This window comes from Fukomys damarensis, unplaced genomic scaffold (genome assembly GCF_012274545.1).
Source record: "Fukomys damarensis isolate Sample0158 unplaced genomic scaffold, DMR_v1.0_HiC HiC_scaffold_27, whole genome shotgun sequence".
NCBI classification, from domain to species: Eukaryota; Metazoa; Chordata; class Mammalia; order Rodentia; family Bathyergidae; genus Fukomys; species Fukomys damarensis.
This window is the reverse complement of record NW_022900939.1, coordinates 43,149,385-43,167,294: the sequence shown is the minus strand read 5'-3', so window position 1 is coordinate 43,167,294 and position 17,910 is coordinate 43,149,385. Positions and strand designations below refer to the sequence as shown.

General features: G+C 35.7%; 1 long non-coding RNA gene across 3 annotated transcripts in view; it reads left to right on the top strand.

Moving 5' to 3' along the window:
• LOC104857795 overlaps window positions 1-13,661 on the top strand; it is a 107,804-nt gene extending 94,143 nt beyond the window's left edge. For 2 of the 3 annotated variants that reach the window (XR_778974.1, XR_002025134.1), the window contains exon 5: window positions 11,620-12,121. This is a non-coding gene — a long non-coding RNA (uncharacterized LOC104857795). Of the gene's footprint in view, window positions 1-11,619; window positions 12,122-13,610 lie in introns of those variants that run through there. The other variant, XR_778975.2, reaches the window with a different exon arrangement.
• The last annotated feature ends 4,249 nt before the right edge of the window (window positions 13,662-17,910 follow it).

Below are 17,910 nucleotides of genomic sequence, written 5' to 3'. Positions count from 1 at the left end.
TATATGATAAAAAGAGGGATTCTAGAGATAAAGATTTAGCTACTATCAATTCTGAAACATGGAGAGACTAACTTGAAAACAGAACAAAGAAAAGCCTTCACATGTCCACAGACCCTGTGGTCACTTATCATAGCAAAGATATTGCAGATCTTCTCTCTGCAGAAGCTATGCTCAACCTGGCGCATTTGTGACTTACTTAACAATAATTTTGTATCAAGGACAGGCACAACCTATGCACATATTACTCCATTTGGTTTACAAATCTCCACAAGTACTCTGGCATTATTAAAAGTATTATAAAGCCATGCATGGTGGCGCACGCCTATAATCCTAGCACTTGGGAGGCTGAAGCAGTAGAATCACCATGAGTTTGAGACCAACCTGGGCTACACAGCGAGTTCCAGGGCAGTCTGAACTACATAGTGAGACTCTGTCTCAAAAAACTAAAAAAAAAAAAAAAGTATTATAAAATGTAAGGGGAACATAGAGTATTTTTATAGCTAAATAAGTAAATAGTCGCAAAGGAATAAAACACTCATCTAGTTACTTTTCTCTCATTGCTCAGAAAACATACTCAACACTCAAAAGAGAAAAAGTTTATTTAGCTCACAGTTTGTAGAGGTTTCATTCCCTAATTGGCTGGCTTCAAGGCAGAGTGGCATGGCTGAAAGAGGAGAAACAGTTCATGGTGGGCAGAAGGCAGTAAAGCAACAAGCGGTGATCACAGCTCTTTCTGCTCCTTCTATCTTACCCAGACTACTTAGGCATCCTCAATCCCAGTGCCCTTGATCCTAGAATTACACCATGAATCAATCCCAGAATCACAAACTCTCAATCCAGCCACCTCTGAAAAAAGCCCCACCTATGACTGCATGAGATTTTGGGGGGATAATCCAAACACAAGCCCTAACAACTTATCTAATGGTAAGACTTTAAGTGCCAGAACCCACAATTTTAAGTGCATCGTCTATGAAACAAAGGGAGAATATAGGTAAATTGTCCCATAAAAAGACAATTTTAAACAAATATTGCTGTCTCCTCTTCTGATTCAATGGTTATAGAATAAGTTTTCCTGAAATATAATATTATATACAACCTCTTTCTTTATTTTTATCAAGTAATAATATTTCCCTAAAACAAAATTGTAGAAGGTATGAGCTTGGTTCTGACGCTTATTGCAATTTTTGATGGTGTGTGTGTGTGTGTGTGTGTGTGTTAAGCAAACAGTTATATCACATGCATGTATACACCATATCTACAGACACCTGTATACAACATATACAAAACATACACACTTGTAAAAAATTATATAATTGCTTCAACTGGAGAGTGTCACATAAAATCCAAGAATAGAAAAATATATATTGGAACTTTCAAAAATGCTTCATTATTGATAAAATCTCTATTAAAAATGACAATATTCTTCCTGGACAATTTATAACAGTTGGTATTTTTCCATTATCAATCTTTTATATTTAACTCCTAATGATCACAAATTTCTCAGGTTGCAAAATTTAACTCGTATCTTTAAACACACACACACACACACACACACACAGAGAAAGAGAGAGAGAGAGAGAGAGAGAGAGAGAGTTCAGTTTAGAAAAGAAAAGAAATAACTAAAGTGCCACCATACTTGAAGTGAACTCATCAGCAGTTCCTCATTTCTCCATGCTAAATCATGGCTACAAGTAACTACACAAGACGGGCAGTCAGCTGGTTGTAGCACATAGAAACTGTCAGCAATCTTTGGAGTCAAAATAGCCTAGCTGTGAATCCTACTTTTTGATTACCTACAATTACTTATTCTCTCTGAATCTATTTTTTCCTCATTTTTAATGAGAACACTGGCTCATTTTGAAGGTTAAGAAACATAATGTAAGTGAAATGCTAAGCAGACTGTCTCGCTTGTAATGAGGGCTCAATAAATGATAGTAATTAATACTATGGAGACAAAAAACAGTGTGGCTGATGGTTCTAAAAATCTCTAATAGCCAAAGAGCAGTGCTCACAGTTGACAAACAACTGGTTCTGACAGCCAAATGAGACAAGTGCACATAAAAGACTTACTTCACTTGGAATCTGGCACTTTTTCACTCTTTTTCTCCACTTGCCCTTTGGCTTCAGGGTAAGGGAGAATTTGGAATAGTTTTGCTCTGTTCACATTTTGAGGAAAATGCACATATTGAGTTGTTTTTAACAATCACTTTACAGATGGTATCATTTCTGATATCATAAAAATAGTAGGCAAAATATTCTTGTTCTTAGTTAATGTTTTGCCTGTATTCAAAAAAGATCATAAAATAATTTCCATGGGTCATTGTAATGATGCCAAAAGACGCAAAAAGTATTTCTTCCTGCCTTTAAACCAAAACCTGTTTGACATTAAGCCTGTTTCCCTTTCCATCACATTTTCAAATAGTTATATGGCAGCAGTGTTACTACTACCACTGATATCTTATTCACAACAGCCTTTACTACTTTAGGTATGGAAATCCTGTCCTTTTGGGAGTCTAAGCTTCATTCTTTATTGCCCAACCCCTCCTGATTTTAAAGCCTAACAAATTCCTTGAGGAGAATGCTGCATCCTGTGCTTTCTTCTGGACTCCTTCCCATAGTGGAATTTGTCTCCTAAGAAGTAAAACTGCTAGACATTTCCCTCAGGTTTCCTGGCCAGCCTCCCAGTCCCCTGCAACTTCTTAAACATCTGTGGCAGTCTGGTAGCAACTATCAGCAGTGTGTTTAAGGCTTTTCTCTCTTCCAGCCTATTACTCCCTCCCTGCAGATTTCCTTGCCTGCAGTGGAGTGCCTGTGTTTGAGCCAACGCAGGATACCAGCCCATGCTCCAAAAAAAAAAAAAAAACAGTGCTTCAGAGGAAGAAGCATGAATCAACCAGGAAGGCTTCTTCTCAGCAGAACTCACCTCTATTCTGCATATTGCCAGTTCCCTCTGTCTTTTAAAACACAATTTTCTGCTGTTTCCCAACTTCTTGGTGCTTCTGAGAGTAGTGATGGTTTACCATATTGTACCTCACATCACTTTTCTATTGATTAAAAAATCCATGTATGTATACTTTCAGAATCATGTATCGATATTAAATTTATTTTTAATTGTATTCATGAAAGAAGATCTACATTAGTATTTTGCATGAAGAATTTCTCTTAATGTTGTTCCTGGCTAATGTCAATATTTACAACACTGATTTCAGAAATGTTTGTATTTGTTAAGTTAGCTAACAACGTAGTAAGCATGCCAAGCTGATTTTCCTCAAATGAAAAGTGAAAACTTCTGAGCTGAAAATTCTAATCACTTTTATCAAAATTCTTAGACACCTTTTACTTAGTCATTATGGTTAAATAGTTAGTCCATGATTTCTATACTTTTGATACACAGACTTGGCATGAGCGGTCTAACAAACTATCTTTAAAGTATAATTAATTGTGCAGGAAAATGTAATGACATCGAAAGCATTATGAAATGTACCGCTCCACCATGGAGTTCAGGTCAGACAGAGCCTAACGTTCTTTGTTGTTTTTGCTGTTGTTGTTGTGGTTGTTGCTGTTGTCTCAGCACTGATGATTGAACTTAAGACCTCATGTTGAGCTACATCCCTTTTATTTTTCATTTTGAGGCAGAGTCTCACTACACTGCTAAATTGCCCAGGCTGGGCTAGAGTTCTAGTCCTCCTGCTTCAGCTTCCCAGAGTCCTCAGGTGAAAGGCAGGTTCCACCACACCTGGCTACAAAGCACAAGTTTTATTTAACCTCTAAATACACTCGTCTATTCCTGTCCAAATGGTAGGATTTTTTTCTGTTCATTTGGCTCATGGGATGTGCAGCATAGTGCTAAAACCTCCTGTAAACACCCCTTGCAGTCCTTCAGTTGTATTTCCTCTGTCATCTTCCCTACGTGAAAGACTAAAAAGCAATGATATTTTCGACAGAAAGGTCATGTTTTTGGTGGGCTGCTTCTTCCTTTTCATTTTTTGCATATAAAACTACAAGTCTTGTAGACCTATAGAAACTCCTTGTTCCATGTGAGGTAAAGATATCTCATATATTTGCTTAACCTATCTTTATTTCCCCTTTGACTCAAGAACAGCTAAGTTACACATTATGCCACATGATTATTTTCTATTCCATCCATAGAAAATTAGCTGGATATAATTTCAAAGAATCGTAGTGAAGTTAGTAAGAAAAGCAAAATTTCTCTAACTATATGAAACATAAAGTGTAAAAACCCATAAAAATGCTCGCACTGATACCACGGCCTCAGTGTTTTCAGCTTCATTTACTTGCTGTCTGCAGCATAGGAGGACACTGTGGGGTAGACCAGAGTAACAGAAGTACAATTGTCTTATAATGTAATTGTCCTCTGGTGAAAATTTTAAGCATTTCAAAAAATAGAAACCTAACTCCTTTTCATCATGACATTTCTAACTCGACTAGACATAATTTTTTGCTGAACTTTTAAAAAAGAAAATACTAGCTGGGCATGGTGGCTCTCACCTGTAATCCCAGCACTTGGGAGGCTGAGGCAGGAGGATCATTGTGAGTTCAAGACCAGCCTGGCTACATAGTGAGTTCCAGGTCAGCCTCAACTCCGTAGTGATATCCTGTCTCAAAAAAACAAAACAAAACAAAACAAAACAAAACAAAACAAAAAAAACCTATACTTTTAACCTACATATTTTACAAATACAGAGTTGAGGAAGGAGATTTTGAAAAACACATTAAACAAGAAGTAATAAGGCTTGCTTTTTTAAAAAGAAAAAAATCTTTACAATAAACATCTTTCACCAAGAGTGTGCTATTACAAAGTCACTTTGCTAAAAACTTCAGTTTGTTTAATCATCTCATCGTTCCTGCAACTGTTCTTTCTAATTCGTGGGAGCTCCACTGGGCATTTTTGCACACAGGACTCAACACGTGGCTGCTCAGTTGGAAAGGGTGAGCTTCATTCCTAAGGGAACTAACACTACAATCAGTTACCTCTGGACTGTTACCTCTTTATTATTTTAATTTACCTTCAGTATTAGCTGAAGCAACGCGGCATACGCTGAAATGTTTCTGCACCTGGTGGAGGGGTTAGGGCAGAGAAAAGTCCTCCACTCAGACCTGGATGGACTGTGTTGCAGTTCCTTACTGTATGTTTAAATTTTCCTACGATTGGGGCTTATAAAACCTTTCAGTATACAGAGAAGTAGGAAGACACGTTTCTTGGCCATATTCACAGAATTTCAGCACATTCATAGGAAGAGGAAGGATGCAAGTTAAAGTTTATTAATAACTGGTGTGAAAACAGAAAAAGAATATCTAGTCTTGACAAATGAGTATCTCCTCCAACAAAGAAAGGGGTACCGTGTGGGTTCTAGTGTGAAGTGCACTAGAGCAAGTGTGAATAAAAACAGTGAAAGCACCTGAGGGGGCGTGGAAGAAGCACTCCCAGTGTGAGCTGTGCTGTGTCAGGGTCAGTGTTTACACACACATATGCAAGAGTTCGTGAGTGCATCTGTACCCGGCATTCCAAGGGCTTGGGAAGGTGCCAGGCTACCTCACCATCAGGCACTTAGCTTTTATAAGTCAGAGAAAAATGACTTTCAAAATATACCGATAGTGCCCTCCGAGGTGATCGATAATTATTTTTTGAGAAAAATTGATGAACAAACACGAGAAATACATGCTCCCTTTATCGTTCCATTAACTTTAACCCTTCTGAGACTGCAGCTCTACCTTGAATGCTTTTCACGTACAGGGAGTTCAAAGGCAGCACACTCTGGAGCTTTCATCTCCTAAACTCTAGCCACAGACATCAAACTCCTAGCTCTTTCTTCTTTCCCTGCAATTCAGAAATCTGTGACACGAGAGGCCTCTGAAGTGGGAAGGAGAGCAGAATCGATCACAGGCAGCACGCAGGGGATGTGTTCATGCCACACACAGAGCAGAGAGGATTAAAACAAGCCGCTGTCACCACATTCATTTTCACACAAAGTCAATGGCTGTATCTCGCCCTAGTACAACCCTCATAGGTTTAAGCATTTCTGTATGTAGTAAGCCATGCGAAGGGTGAAGGTGAGCAGGTGCTTTTTGTACAGAAGACTGGTTCATTTAGAAAACGCATCTTTCTCTTTGAGAAGTTGCAGGTAACTTCATACAATCAATGCAAGTGATGAAGAATAGCTGTGTTTTCAAAAATTGTAATAAATTGAAGAATTGGAAATCAATCTAAGGAAGAAAAAATGAAAAATGAGCAAATGAGTAATCTGAATAATAAAAAATAGCATTGTATCTTCTCAGCAGGACATTCACCTAACTACATTTAGTAAAATATTAATCCAAAATAGAAATAAAACTGAGAGTGAAGTAAAAAGTAACTTGTTTTTAGTAACACCATGATCTTCTATTGTTATAATAGGATTAGAAAATTATATTTCTCAAATGTAAATCTATTACAAGCTTATTATCAAGACAGATCTGAAGACAACAAACAAACCATGGGTGACCTAGAAAAACAGGAACCGAACCTTGACTGCCATCAGTTTTCTTGGCTACCACTTGCAATTAGATAAAATGCGCCATGATGTGTAATGTGACAGAGTGGATCGTATCTTGGAGACAACTCTGGCCTTATCTCCATGATCTGAATAGTCTTTGCTGCTCCTTGATTCATTTATATTTTCTGGTTTTGCTTGTCTTCAGTCTTGCCCAGGATGAGTTTTATATTTTTTAACCTGATGTGTCTGTCGTTTGCTGTTTCGCACGTGGGTGGACCACTGGAGTAGGATGTTTGGGAATCTCACCCTGAGTCACAGGCTCTCTTACAAACCAGTAACACGCTCCTGAGCATGTGTTTATACATAACTGGGAACTGATCTAGAGCAGCCACCTTTCATTGTTTATTTCTTTGAACACTCCTTAAATAGTAGCCTCTGCTGCTGTCATACTGGCTTTTCCAAGAGCAAATCAATTGTTTTGTTGAGGAAAGGAGTAGTTGTGGAAAGTACAAAAGTCAAGAGTTTGACTTTTTTTTTCAAAAAAAAAATCTGAACATAACTTTTAGAAAGAATTTTGTAGCTAACCTGTGTTTCAGGATTCCTCACTTGGAGCTGTGTAAATACAAGTTAAGATATGGAATCAAGGACCCCTCGTGTCATTCCAAATTGTTGCAGTACTAAACTACACATGAAAGCGAAATAAGTAAAATTCTGATCACTCCTGATAACACATTATTAATACAGTATTATTAATATATGTTTCATTAAGTTTTGCATAGTCTTTTGCTTGTACACTGAGCATGGTCTTGGTCTCCCTCTCATACAATCAAGAAAGGTTTCCATAGTTTCCAGCACCAGCGCTGATATCTCAAATATTTCTGAGCATAAAGTTGAGCTCTCTCAGTTATCGCAGGGGAAGTTTTTAGTTTCTAATGTAAAGCTGTCTAAACTCAGATAGCAAGAGGATTGAGGATGCCCTAACCTCCCCACAATAATGGGCATCTCTAATCAGTGCCCTGAGTCACGTATTCCTCTATGAAGGAGAAATAATGGACTTACCTACAAGAACATTTACTAGAAGTATTCTGTTGCATTGTTTTGTAATTTCAAGGAATTGTACTATAATTATAGCATGTTACAAATGTCATTCTCACTCTCTCCTAGTCCATCTAGCTCAATCTCTTCATACATTTGTCACATATAATGATCTGCTCCTTCCCAAGCAGACATTAGACATTTGGACATACAGGCCACATACTATTATAACTCACACATTTAAAGTAGTCTTGGGCTTACCTGCTAAACTGCTAATCTTTCAAAAAGAATACAGCTGTTGCCATTTCCCTGAAACTACCAAATATTGAAGAAATTTACTTGCTCTCCCACGTTAGTTTTCATTTACTGGAATTTTGATATAAATTATACTATATTACAGAAATGTGTTTATCCTCTCAAATGTCCTGTGAGGCACAGAATGGTAGAATTTTTCACTCCATTAATTTTCAGGGCTTCAGATGAGGCAGAAAGTCCAATACATTGTTAAATATTAAATAGGCTTTATCTGTTACTCAAGAAAATATCATTCAGATGTATGAGATTACTGCTTATGTTACTGCTTTCACCAAGTGACCCAATAGTTCAACAAAGAGTTTAAGATTCAGAAGTGCTGAAGCAGATTGCCTGAATTTGAAGCCTAAATCCAAACCTACTGACTATGCCATTCCCAGAAATTTAGTTTCTGTGTCTCTGCATCTGTTTCGTATCTTTTAAATTGAGGGGATGAATTGTGCTCACTAGATAGAATGTTAGTGGGTATTCAATGATTTAATCAATGTAAAGATATCAACAACACTTTTATGAAAGCTGAATTATAAATTAATTATAATTATGACAGTATTTTTGTTCATCGTACTTAGATGTTTACCTGGGAAACTCTCCAATAAGTTAAAGCAGCCTACTAAATTCGCCATGTGGTTTAGGTCTGTAAATTTATGTAGGAGCTTTATGACTGTGAAATTAGCATCATGTCTATGAGAGTTTAAATTTAGTGCTAACACCACTTAAATTTCATATCACTAAAAAACCTAGTTTCAGCAAAAGTGCTAATATGAAATTAAAGTGCAGCATGTAATTTTAATAATCACTATCTCTTGCACTTTCTTCGAAAAATACAATCTTTATCCTATTTTATTTACCCCAGGTTTGCCAATGTTTTGTAAGTGAAAGAGTGTATCTTTCTTAAACTGAATGATTATGTACCTGATATGGCTGTGTAGTGTAATGGGCTCCCTGTGTAGTGCAACAAATTTCCAAATTTATTTTAAGAAAAATAAATCATAGCCTGTAGGTCCTATCTTAACTCACTGCCTTTAGCATTCCTTACTTGGTAGAATTTTATAATGGCTGTTCGTGGCTATAATTTTACTATATTTATTAAAACGAAAATAACCCTCAAGTAGTAAACCAAGCCAAATAAAAATTTAAAAGTGGTATTAAGTAACAGATAACTTTATATGGTACTGTAAACTTTAATCAGCTCAATTTGTTAAAAACAAAATTCAGATTTACATTATATTTTATATGTAGTCACAACAGGTAAAAATAGATACCTTCAGACAAAAATAAATTTAAAAATTATCCTCAAACCTTCACAAAAACATATACTAAATCATAAATTTTTCATAGGAAAGAAAATATTGTTAGATGAAATAAACAACATAGTAGTGAAAAAGTAAATGAAATGGAGTATTCAAATTTATACTTCAAGTAAGGCAAACTAAATAAGACAAGGAAAGATATACATAAGAATATAACATGTTACTAATATAATTTTTATGTAACATATAAAATCTACATACACTTACAATACATGACCACAAAATGTAGAGTATGTTATATAGATTTAACATTCTATAAGGTCATGTTTCTGAGTATAAAGCAATAAAATATTAGTTCATGGAAGACTCCAATAATGCAAGTATGTTTGTTATATATAATATCTCTTGTAGAACTAATAAACATTTGTATGTTTATCAAAATAAACATAATTATACTAATTTAAAAGAAAAAATATTTCAAATAGAAAAAAATGAAAGAAGTGAATACAAAAGAAAACGAAATTCTCTGCTTTCTATAAAGTATTGCACTAAATATAAATGAACCCTGTAATCTATGAATTGCAAACACCAACTTAATTATTTTTAATTCACAATGTTTTACATGGTAGACAACCCAGACCCCATAAAATGCACACTTCCCGTTCTTCTGTTCTTTATGATTTTTTGTAATTCTTCATGCATTCTGCTCTTGTTCTGATTTGTGGTCAGACATTATGTTCTATCTGTAACAATCACATTAGGATATAAGTGACAGATGTCCCTTCCTTCCTTATACCACAATGCATTATCTAAGTGCCCAGCATCATAATGGATTCTCTCTAGAGCCTCTTCTTGCTGCCTTGGTGCAGTGAACTAGCAGGATGGCCAGGCCAAACAGAAGGGAACTGCACAGAGGTCACCTCAAGGAATTTCTGATGGCTTCAGGGCTGGCAGAGGCTTTCATGGGACGGTGAGCATGGGGCCCTCAGAAGCGTAACTGCAAAGAAAATGATAGTGCCCACAACATCAGTAAGCATGCAAGCAGATGTATTTGTAATCAAATCTCGAGTTTGGGATGCATCACAGCCAAAATGTTCACAGCAGCTTCTTGAGACCCAAGCAGAACAGTCAGCGAAGCTATGTCTAGATCGCTGACCCACAGGAAGTGTGAGATAGTAAGTGTTTTAAATTACTAAAGTTTTATAATTTGTTGAGCATCAATAGAAAATTAGTACACTTTTTATAAAAGAAAGTCCTTGAATATTAGCATGTGGAAAGGTTAAAGAAACAAACATAGAAAAATACATATCAAACAAATGTCAACACACACAAAAAAAGTCATTGGGCCAAGTAGACTTTAACAAAATGGCCATGAAAGTAACAAAAGTAAGACTAATAATGAAAAAGGCTCTCATTCTAAATAATGAAATGAATTTTTATTTCTAACACTTCAGCCTCAAAATATGTATGGTAGGCACTGAAAATTGTTCTAGACACATAAGTATACAGAACTATTTGTAAAAGTTATTTTAAATTTATATTTAAAAAACAAAAATTTCTACAGAAATATTAAATATCCAGAAAGCCAGCTAATAACCTTAAATTAGAAGATACAATGTGAGAAACTTACTTCTTTTAAGAATACATGGCTTTTGTCAAATTTAACATAAAGCACTGACACTGTGTCTCAAGAATTTTAAGCCATTTGAGTCTATGCAATTATGTATTTTACATAATTATGCATATATGAATTAAGATTGAATTACAAAATATCCAATTGGAAATTATCACAATAACTATATTCATTATAACAACCTATACACTTCTAATGAACTTACACATCAAAGAAAAAATTAAAACAAATGGAATACATTTTGAATGGGATCATAATAAAAATATAGAACATCAAAACTTGTAGAACATTGTGAAATTTGCAAGTTTGAAATATATAATGTCAAATGCATATGTTAGGAAAAGGAAAATGTGAATTGAATTAGTCTGGATACCACCTGAATAAGCTAGAGAATTATGATCCATTTACATCCAATAATTATAAAAGGGGAAATAATTTCTAAAAGATGGAAATGATAAACATAGAAAATAAATATACAGTTAAGAAATTTAAGAGAACAAAAGTAGAATGTGGAATTATTGAAATACAGGTAGCTGTTTAATGTGAATACAAGCCAAAAATGATTACTGAAGAAAAAAAAGTTTGAATGCACTGTCAGTAATAAACAAAAAATTAGAGGGGGAAAATTCTACCACCATTAAATGAATAATAGAGTATTATGAAAACATCATGTGAGGAAGAGTTGCCAAATCCTGACTAACACAATTTTCAAACCCAAGAAATAAAAGTATATATAATTATTTTTATGTTAAATCTGTAACTCTAGTGAGATCTGACTGTACAGTGGTAACTTATATCTCTTGTAATACTCCTAGGTATTCAGCTTTTTATGTGATCAAAAATTGTGACTTTCTTATTTTATTTCTTAATACTTTTATTTTTATGCCCACAACAGAGTCGGTGTGGAAGAAGGATGCTGCAGAACCACACAATTGATCCAAGGTAGAAGACCCGGAGCTCACTGTGAAGTCCTGTGGGAGCCTCAGGCTCTGTCACTGTCACTTGTGTCAGCTGCTTGGAGACAGACATGCCAGCATGGAGGTGAGGTCTGGAGCTCCTCTGAAGAAAGCAAAAAATGAATCCCTTCTTTCGCCACCTTTTTTTTCATCCAGGCCACAGGTCTACTGGATGGTGCCACACACACCAGGGTGGTTACCTATTACAACCACAGTACTACACACAAGAAAATGTAACCAAGGAAATTAACAAAGTGTAAAGAATATAAGGTGACATTATATTCATGCACTGGAAAACACAAATGCAATAAAATCTGAATATTCCATTACTCTACAGACTCATTAAAGTTCCAGTCTAAATCTAAGTACATCCAGTTAGATCTTGGTGTGTGTAAGTAATCCAGGGTTCAGTTCTAGCATATCCATGGGACTGAGTGTAATCAAGGCAAATTCGAATTAAAGCAAAATTTAAGAACCTCACTGTTGCAGCAGTAAATCACTATGGTGATGATGATGATGAGGAGGAGGAGGATGACATGATTCATACATTATACTTTAATAAAAAATAAAACCTTTATTGGGTTTATTAGGAGAAAAGTGCTAAAGAACATCCTCAATTCTTACTATGATATTCAAAGTGTTTTAAAGAGAAACTTCAATTCTGATATAAGAGTCAAATATTTAAATTGCACCAATAAAGAAAAAATACCTTAAAATAAAGCCCGAGAGCCTTTATTTTAACCACTATCGATATAGCAAAACCAAGTTGCAATCAATTTAAATCCAATATTGTGATATTTGGCAGTGGACTGGAGCATATCATAAAACAATATCATTAAGTTTCTAACACTGGAGAAACAAAAACAAGAAGAAGCCGAATTTTGATTAACCCTAATGGGAAACCACACTTTCATTTACTCATAACCTAAATATAATTAATAATAAAAAGAAGTTCAAGGGTGGTGTATAGTAACAAAGAAAGTTATATCTCCTGTGAAATTAGTCTGAATACCTCAGTGGGAAGTGCACTTGGATACCAGAGATCATCTTTTAAAAAGTTCTATGCGATATAAAGGGAAATTTCATTCTACATTTACCTAACATGCACTTTCAATGGCTACTGTGTACCAAGTACCATGATTAAATCTTGAGATGAGAAAGTTTTCAAAGCAAAGATCATGTGTCTTGTATTGGTTACATTCTACAAGAGAAATTTGAATAAAAGGCTACAGGAATTACTATAACTTTTATATTTTTGTCACAATTTATGATATTCTATTATGGTAAAAATTTAAAGTTTGTCATGAAAAAAACTCATTTAGTAATTGTACAATTACCTTCCATCAATTCACAGAGAAGTATCATTTGATAAATTATAGTACTAACTTTTTATTTAATTTCTATTATTATGCTAGTTTATCAATTTTTCATTAGGACTTTTGGTTTGGTAATTTAAAAAATGGAAGAGAGACTTCCATTTAGAATAGGCTCTCTTTCTAAGAGGGAAAATAAACCTGGATCTGAGAAACAAGTGGTTTTAAATTTCTTTTTTGGGGAGAAGGGAAGAATTTTATCATTGGTACTATAAATTGAAATTTATCAAAATCAGAATAGTTCAATTAATATATCGAGTAAGCAACATTATTTTTAGCAGACAGGGACATATTTATGAGTAGATAATTGAACATTTATGTTTCACAAGAGGAAGCAGAAGCCCTGATATTGATGTATCCATGGTTGCATGATATCTGCTAAAATTAGAATATGTATCTCTCTATCCCATCTCTAAGTACTGGGTTAGTGAACACTGGTCACTTTTCACACATGCATTTTAACTTAGCAAATTTGAGATATATTACCTCAGCTTTAAAGATAATCTGGAGAAGCCCCAGAATGCTGACAGCTGAGCTTGTCATGTGTTTCTCCTCAGAGCTCAGACCAGAATGCTGATAGGAAGGTGGACAATAGAGTTCCAATTCAGGATGCTTCAGGTGAGTCGGAAGAGTCTTTTGGAAACTGGATAAGAGGCCAGTGATGTTTCATTCTGGTAAGAATTTATCTGTATGTGTCCATGTCCTGACACTGAGGACTGTTATGGCTTGTATCTAACCCCCCACACACAAGCCACATGCAGTCATAGGTGAGCAGTTGTGAAGGATAGCTGGATTACAGTGTGTAAATGTGGTCTAAGGGTCTGATACTGGGATTAAGGACATGGACAATGGAAGTCCAACTCCTGGTGGGGTGGCACCAGTCACTAGGCTTGTAACCCGGATGGAATACAAAGGGATAGATAGAAGGCAGGGTGCTGGTGCTACTCACTGCTTTGACTGTGTGCTGCCTTCCTGCTCACAATGTCACGAACTGTTTCTCCTCGGAGATACCTTTGCACTGCCACCCTGCTTTGGAACCAGACAACTATGGACTGAAACCTCTACAAATTGAAGTGAAATAAACATTTAATCCTTTAACTTTGGGTGTAAGGTATTTTGTCTCAGCGATGAGAAAAGTAACTAAGATATAGACTGTTTGATCCAGTGAAGACAGTGCCAATCTAGGCCCATATTGAGGCTCTTCCATGGGTACTACTAGATGCTTTTAGCTAAATGTATTGTGAAAATTAGGGAAGAAAAAACAAAGAGATGAGTGATTTCAAAAGTTTGCAGTATCACCAGAACAGAAACACCTGAAAAGATGGGTCCAAAGACTTCATGGTTCCTGAAAAGATTATCATTAATTTAAAAAAAAAATCATGTACCTTCCATCAGAACAGTGGAAAAGATGGATTGAAGGCATCTCAGGAATCTGTGAGAATCCACTGTTTTCATGATCTATGGTATTAAAGATTAATCTTCTTTGAAAGTATTTGCTTTAAGAAGAGAGCCCAGGCATCCTGCTCTTTACCTAGAAGCACTTTTCTAAATTCAGTCATCTAGGTACTTGGAGGACACTGCAGCCATGGTCCAAGGGGCACAGGATACTACTAGAGATGCCAGCAGCCTTCAGTATCTTCTATATTATAATGTTTTCTCAGGCATACAGACTGTAGGATTTCCTGGGTAACATAGGCTTCTGCCAAGATTTCAGAGGAAGTTCTGGAAGAACAGGCAGTTTGCTACCAAGAGTGAAGCCAAAATAGCAGTGAAGACCTCAGCAAGTTAGAAACACCAGGAATGTAGAACATCTGCTGGATAAAGCTGTGGGAAGTGAACAGAGCCAGCCCAATAAAGAGGTCATGTGTAGTGCAATCAGCAGAGTCAGGAGTCGCTGCCCAAACTCTTAAGAGTATACCTATCTGCACCCACTGACTTGGGTGCTGAACATGGAACTCTAAGTTTTAATGTTTGCCCTGCTGTGTTTTGGTCTTGCTTTCATTTTTTTTTCTATTTCCTCATTCCCACATTTTATATGGGAATGTGTACTTTGTGTAATGTTAATGTAGCAGTGTTTAATTTTCTTCTGATTTTTATGGGGCCTCACAGCTAAGCATTTGACCTGAGTCTCAGATGAGACTTTGAACTCAGATTTTTTTTTTTTAAACCAATGCTGGGACTGTTAAGACTTTGGTGAGTCCTAGGGATGGGCTATAAGCATTTTGCCTAATAACATGTTCATGAGCCTTTGAGATGCCAGGGCTGAAATGTTACAGTTTAGATCCAGAATTCTTTTCTCCATATATTATGTGTTCAGAGCTGAGACCTGGTTAGAAAGGTGGGTTACTGGGGGGCATCACCTGGACGTGTGTATTTTTCTCCCAGATTTTTCCCTTTCTCCTCCTCTTCTTCCTGGCCACTGGGAGGTAAGCAGTTTTTCTCTACTGTTCCCTTCCACCACGACATTTATACCTTCTGTCAGTTGACAATGGACTGAAACCTCAAAGCTATGAGCTAAATTAAAAATTTTAAGTTATATGTGTCAGCTAGTCTGTTCCAGTGACAGGAAAGTGGTTTATACACCTATACACTTTGAATAATTTTACTTATTTCTCCCAGTGTGCTCATGTTTGTCTTGAGGTAAATGTAGCATGACATTTGCTAGACTGATTATAGTAATAGTCCAGTTCTATTTATTTTTGCCTCCCAGGAATGATGTTATTCAATAGCATCCCTCTATATTGACTTGGATTGACTGTAAGACTTAATTTGACTACAGGTTCAGTGGAAAAGTTATGAGGACAAGATGTGAAAATTATTTGCACATTGCATGTTGACTACTTGCTGCTCATGGAATCATACTCCCTGGTGCTTGTGAACAAGCCCAGGCTTGCCTGTGGGATAATGTGATGTGTGGGCCAGTCACCACCTCATGCTTTACCAGAAGAACTGAAAAATGCCAAGTGTCAGGCCATCTAGGCCCCAGAAGATGTGAGACAGTTCTATTTAAGTAGAAGTTGATCCAAATGAAAGGAGTCACTCAGCTGATTTACAGGCTTGTGAGCAATATGAGCAAGATTTTTAAATTATGTATTTTGGTTTCAATTACTAATGAAAGCAGATATATACACAAATCTATTCTCACCTACACTGATGACATAGAATGATTATTTTAATGAAATATATGCAGGTACAAAAAGTGCTGTTTCCCTCAGTTCCTTGTAGTTGGGCATAGCTATGAGCCTGGTCTGCCCAGTGAGAAATAAGACCGTTCTCTGATTTTTTTCTACTTGGAGTATAGATGAAATGCTAGGAGACAAACCAATATCTCACAAAAGCTGAGATGTCACTTGATAAAAGATCAGAAAACAAGAACAAGCTTGTTTTTGTCATGAAATAGCTACATCCAAGCACATAGTAGATACTTCCACTATATTTTACATGTCAAAAATATGTCCCTTTTGCCTTCAATTTCTGAAAATGTAGCTCGAAATGTAACTAGCTAATATGTCTACTGTGGTCATCCACTATTTTAAAATTAGAAAATGAGACTGAAGGTTAGCAGTCCTAATGTATCTGTTGGTTGGTTTCAACTCCACAGATATATGTGGAGCACAAAGTATGTGAATATTCTTTATACACTGAGAAAGCCTAAATTTGAAAATAACTGCATATTCTGTAATGGTAATCTGTACAACTTTCTTGTTCATCAGAAACTTTGTAGCAAACTCATAATCTCCAAAAGCACATTTTTAGGTTTTTTTCCTAAGAACGTAGCTCTGGAAAATTCAATTGGGAGATGCTTTTTTAAAGGTCTGTAGGAGAGTGAACAAGAAAACTAGTCAGAACAATATCACCTTTTTTTCGGGTAACAGGGAATCAATGACTAAACTAATGAAGAAGCAGCGGGGGATAAGAAGGACACAAAGAGAAGTGTTTTAAGAAAACAGAATTTATTGTACTGCTCAGGTGTGAAAGAGATGGAAACAGTGGACTCCTGTGGTATTATAATTTGAGAATACAAACCAAGTGAGATTATTTGGAGAACTGTGCTCTGCTCAGTAGGGGCATGTTAATTTTGAGTTGCTACAAAAAAACCCCATGTAGGGAGTATATAATAAGGCTATTGAATTTACAGAGAAGGGATACAAAAAATACTTAATAACTACTCTATTTCTGGAATTGATCAATTTGAATGGATGCTGATTATTGCACTCTATAGGTAAATAACAGCTTCATATTAGTATAAGATACACAGGAAAAATGCCAGAAAATCACATTGAAACTTTTTTTAAAAATTTAAAAATAGTATAAAGAAAGGGCAAGGAAGGAAGAAAAAAGGAATAAGGATACAAATAAACTTATGAATGAATGAAAGTTAAAAAAGATGAAGAGGAGGGAAGGAGAGAAAAAATGGTAAAGAAGAGTCAGGGAAAAGGAGAGAAGAAAAGAGAAGACCAATGAAAATTGTTTAAGATTTAAAATAGAGTATTTCCTATCACACATTGACAAATTTAAAAGTTATCTGCCATTAACACACAAGATCTATCAAATTTTACATACCATGTAAATACTTACCTATGTCAAATACTTCTCCACAATGAGTAGAAAGATGAGCACTAAATAACAACCCAGATCAAGCTGTATTATATAAGTGATAGAACATCAAAAACCTAGTAGTTTTGGAGAAAACAATGTGTTCTTAAAAAAAATTATCATTGGAATTTTCAACTCTAATAGGTAATCTTATGGTGTTGATGATAAACTGTGCAATGTAAATGCAACATTTCTTATAGATTCCCAGTCTCTGAAAAACACTAACAGCATTTGGAGGCTGGCAACAAGGAAAATATGAGC